Below are 5,688 nucleotides of genomic sequence, written 5' to 3'. Positions count from 1 at the left end.
GCGCTACTTTCCGGTTCGAAAGGGGTGACTATCACCTCATCAAGTTCCACTTTCCTCCCACTCAATTCTTTCGAGAGAAACTCCTTCTCTAAAAAGGACCCGTTCTTGGCAACGAAGATCTTGCCTTCGGATCTGAGGTAGAAGGTATACCCAATAGTTTCCTTAGGGTATCCTATGAAGACGCATTTTTCCGATTTGGGTTCGAGCTTTTCAGGTTGAAGTTTCTTGACATAAGCATCGCATCCCCAAACTTTTAGAAACGACAGCTTAGGTTTCTTCCCAAACCATAATTCATACGGTGTCGTCTCAACGGATTTCGACGGAGCCCTATTTAAAGTGAATGCGGTAGTCTCTAAAGCATAGCCCCAAAATGAGAGCGGTAAATCGGTAAGAGACATCATAGATCGCACCATATCCAATAGAGTGCGATTACGACGTTCGGACACACCATTTCTCTGAGGTGTTCCGGGCGGCGTGAGTTGTGAAACTATTCCACATTTCCTTAAGTGTGCACCAAACTCGTGACTTAAATATTCTCCTCCACGATCTGATCGTAGGAATTTTATTCTCCTGTCACGTTGATTCTCAACCTCACTCTGAAATTCTTTGAACTTTTCAAAGGTTTCAGACTTGTGTTTCATCAGGTAGACATATCCATATCTACTTAAATCATCAGTGAGAGTGAGAACATAACGATATCCTCCGCGAGCCTCAACACTCATTGGACCACACACATCGGTATGTATGATTTCCAATAAGTTGGTTGCTCGCTCCATTGTTCCAGAGAACGGAGTCTTGGTCATCTTACCCATGAGGCATGGTTCGCACGTGTCAAATGATTCGTAATCAAGAGACTCTAAAAGTCCATCTGCATGGAGCTTCTTCATGCGCTTGACACCAATGTGACCAAGGCGGCAGTGCCACAAGTATGTGGGACTATCGTTATCAACTTTACATCTTTTGGTATTCACACTATGAACATGTGTAACATCACGTTCGAGATTCATCAAAAATAAACCATTGACTAGCGGGGCATGACCATAAAACATATCTCTCAAATAAATAGAACAACCATTATTCTCGGATTTAAATGAGTAGCCATCTCGAATTAAACGAGATCCAGACACAATGTTCATGCTCAAAGCTGGCACTAAATAACAATTATTGAGGTTTATAACTAATCCCGTGGGTAGATGCAGAGGTAGCGTGCCGACGGCGATCACATCGACCTTGGAACCATTCCCGACGCGCATCGTCACCTCGTCCTTTGCCAGTCTCCGTTTATTCCGTAGTTCCTGCTTTGAGTTACAAATATGAGCAACCGCACCGGTATCAAATACCCAGGAGCTACTACAAGTACTGGTAAGGTACACATCAATTACTTGTATATCACATATACCTTGGGTGTTGCCGGCCTTCTTCTTGTCCGCTAAATATTTGGGGCAGTTCCGCTTCCAGTGACCACTTCCCTTGCAATAAAAGCACTCAGTCCCGGGCTTGGGTCCATTCTTTGACTTCTTCCCAGTAACTGGTTTACCGGGCGCGGCAACTCCCTTGCCGTCCTTCTTGAAGTTCTTCTTACCCTTGCCCTTCTTGAACTTGGTGGTTTTATTCACCATCAACACTTGATGTTCTTTTCTGATCTCCCCTTCCGCTGATTTCAGCATTGAATATACCTCGGGAATGGTCTTTTCCATCCCCTGCATATTGTAGTTCATCACAAAGCTCTTGTAGCTTGGTGGAAGCGACTGGAGGATTATGTCAATGACCGCGTCATCCGGGAGATTAACTCCCAGCTGAGACAAGCGGTTGTGCAACCCAGATATTCTGAGTATGTGCTCACTAACAGAACTGTTCTCCTCCATTTTACAGCTGAAGAACTTGTCGGAGACATCATATCTCTCGACCCGGGCATGAGCTTGAAAAACTAGTTTCAGCTCCTCGAACATCTCATATGCTCCATGTTTCTCAAAACGCTTTTGGAGACCCGGTTCTAGGCTGTAAAGCATGCCGCACTGAACGAGGGAGTAATCATCAACACGTGATTGCCAAGCGTTCATAACGTCTTGGTTCTGTGGGATTGGTGCATCACCTAGCGGTGCTTCTAAGACATAATCTTTCTTGGCTACTATAAGGATGAGCCTCAGGTTCCGGACCCAGTCCGTATAGTTGCTGCCATCATATTTCAGCTTGGTTTTCTCTAGGAACGCGTTGAAATTGAGGACAACGTTGGCCATTTGATCTACAAGACATAGTGTAAAGATTTTAGACTAAGTTCATGATAATTGAGTTCATCTAATCAAATTATTAATGAACTCCCACTCAGACAGACATCCCTCTAGTCATCTAAGTGAAACATGATCCGAGCTCAACTAGGCCGTGTCCGATCATCACGTGAGACGGACTAGTCAAGATCGGTGAACATCTCCATGTTGATCGTATCTTCTATACGACTCATGCTCGACCTTTCGGTCCTCCGTGTTCCGAGGCCATGTATGTACATCCTAGGCTCGTCAAGTCAACCTAAGTGTATTGCGTGTGTTCCGAGGCCATGTCTGTACATGCTAGGCTCGTCAACACCCGTTGTATTCGAACGTAAGAATCTATCACACCCGATCATCACGTGGTGCTTCGAAACGACGAACCTTCGCAACGGTGCACAGTTAGGGTGAACACTTCCTTGAAATTATTATAAGGGATCATCCTACTTGCTACCGTCGTTCTAAGCAAATAAGATGCAAAAATATGATAAACATCACATGCAATCAAATAGTGACATGATATGGCCAATATCATTATGCTCCTTTGATCTCCATCTTCGGGGCACCATGATCATCTTTGTCACCGGCATGACACCATGATCTCCATCATCATGATCTCCATCATTGTGTCTTCATGAAGTCGTCACGCCAATGATTACTTCTACTTCTATGGCTAACGTGTTTAGCAATAAAGTAAAGTAAATTACATGGCGTTATTCAATGACACGCAGGTCATACAAAATAATAAAGACAACTCCTATGGCTCCTGCAGGTTGTCATACTCATCGACATGCAAGTCGTGATTCCTATTACAAGAATATGATCAATCTCATACATCACATATATCATTCATCACATCTTCTGGCCATATCACATCACATAGCACTTGCTGCAAAAACAAGTTAGACGTCCTCTAATTGTTGTTGCAAGTTTTTTTTACGTGGTTTGTAGGTTTCTAGCAAGAACGTTTCTTACCTACGTATGACCACAACGTGATTTGCCAATTTCTATTTACCCTTCATAAGGACCCTTTTCATCGAATCTGTTCCGACTAAAGTAGGAGAGACAGACACCCGCTAGCCACCTTATGCATCTTGTGCATGTTAGTCGGTGGAACCTGTCTCACGTAAGAGTACGTGTAAGCTCGGTCCGGGCCGCTTCATCCTACAATGCCGCCGAAACAAGAAAAGACTAGTAGCGGCAAGAAGAATTGGCAAACTCAACACCCACAACTACTTTGTGTTCTACTCGTGCATAGTAACTACGCATAGACCTGGCTCACGATGCCACTGTTGGGAATCGTAGCATAATTTTAAAATTTTCCTACGCCCCCCAAGATGCATCTATGGAGTCTACTAGCAACGAGGGGAAGGGAGTGCATCTACATACCGTTGTAGATCGCGAGCAGAAGCATTCCAATGAACGTGGATGACGGAGTCGTACTCGCCGTGATCCAAATCACCGATGACCGAGTGCCGAACGTACAGCACCTCCGCGTTCAACACACGTATGGTGCAGCGACGTCTCCTCCTTCTTGATCTAGCAAGGGGGGAGGAGAGGTTGATGGAGATCCAACAGCACGACGGCGTGGTGGTGGATGTAGCGGCTCTCCGGCAGGGCTTCGCCGAGCTTCTGCGAGAGAGAGAGAGAGAGGTGTTGCAGGGGAGGAGGGAGGCGCCAAAGGCTGTGGTGTACTGCCCTCCCTCCCCCCTTTATATAGGCCCCTGGGGGGGTGCGCCAGCCCCAAGAGATGGGATCTCAAGGGGGGGCGGCGGCCAAGTGGGGGGAAGGGTGCCTTGCCCCCCAAGGCAAGGGGGAAACTCCCCCCCTAGGGTTTCCAACCCTAGGCGCAGGGGGGGAGGCCCAAGGGGGGCGCCCCAGCCCACTAGGGGCTGGTTCCCTTCCACTTTCAGCCCATGGGGCCCTCCGGGACAGGTGGCCCCACCCGGTGGACCCCCGGGACCCTTCCGGTGGTCCCGGTACAATACCGGTAACCCCCGAAACTTTCCCGGTGGCCGAAACTGGACTTCCTATATATAATTCTTCACCTCCGAACCATTCCGGAACCTCTCGTGACGTCCGGGATCTCATCCGGGACTCCGAAAAACTTTCGGGTTTCCGCATACATATATCTCTACAACCCTAGCGTCACCGGACCTTAAGTGTGTAGACCCTACGGGTTCGGGAGACATGCAGACATGACCGAGACGCCTCTCCGGTCAATAACCAACAGCGGGATCTGGATACCCATGTTGGCTCCCACATGCTCCACGATGAAATCATCAGATGAACCACGGTGTCGAGGATTCAATCAATCCGTATGCAATTCCCTTTGCCAATCGGTATGTTACTTGCCCGAGATTCGATCGTCGGTATCCCAATACCTAGTTCAATCTCGTTACCGGCAAGTCTCTTTACTCGTACCGCAATGCATGATCCCGTGACTAATGCCTTAGTCACATTGAGCTCATTATGATGATGCATTACCGAGTGGGCCCAGAGATACCTCTCCGTCACACGGAGTGACAAATCCCAGTCTCGATCCGTGCCAACCCAACAGACACTTTTGGAGATACCCGTAATGCACCTTTATAGTCACCCAGTTACGTTGTGACGTTTGGCACACCCAAAGCACTCCTACGGTATCCGGGAGTTGCACGATCTCATGGTCTAAGGAAAAGATACTTGACATTGGAAAAGCTCTAGCAAACGAAACTACACGATCTTTTATGCTATGCTTAAGTTGGGTCTTGTCCATCACATCATTCTCCTAATGATGTGATCCCGTTATCAATGACATCCAATGTCCATAGTCAGGAAATCATGACTATCTGTTGATCAACGAGCTAGTCAACTAGAGGCTTACTAGGGACAGGTTGTGGTCTATGTATTCACACATGTATTACGATTTCCGGACAATACACTTATAGCATGAATAATAGACTATTATCATGAACACAGAAATATAATAATAACCATTTATTATTGCCTCTAGGGCATATTTCCAACAAGATGAAGATGTTTCCAGCAGAAATTCTCCTAAATATTAAGGAACTACTACTGGTTTTCAAAATAAAAAAAATAAACTACCTCCGTATCAAAATATAAGACGTTTTTGTAACCTACAAAAGCGCCTTATATTTTGGAACAGAGATAGTATATGATAAGGGGTCAATTTACAACTGGAAAACAAACTTTGCACCTCGCACACAATGTTTATCAGAGAAAATAATATCCAAATAAACTTTTGTTTATACAGACAGAGCAATTAACTTGTGCAGGCCAAGACAATCAAAAGCAAAAGAAAAATCCATATATATATACACTCTTCTCGAGGACTTGAAAAATTGCACATAGTTTTCTTAAACACATTTAAGCAGTTCAGCACAAAGTCTTGAAGGGTGTTGTTTTTTTCGAAAAGGGGACA

This window comes from Aegilops tauschii, chromosome 6, assembly GCF_002575655.3.
Source record: "Aegilops tauschii subsp. strangulata cultivar AL8/78 chromosome 6, Aet v6.0, whole genome shotgun sequence".
In the NCBI taxonomy this organism is placed as follows: Eukaryota; Viridiplantae; Streptophyta; class Magnoliopsida; order Poales; family Poaceae; genus Aegilops; species Aegilops tauschii.
Note: the sequence above shows the minus strand (reverse complement) of the source record.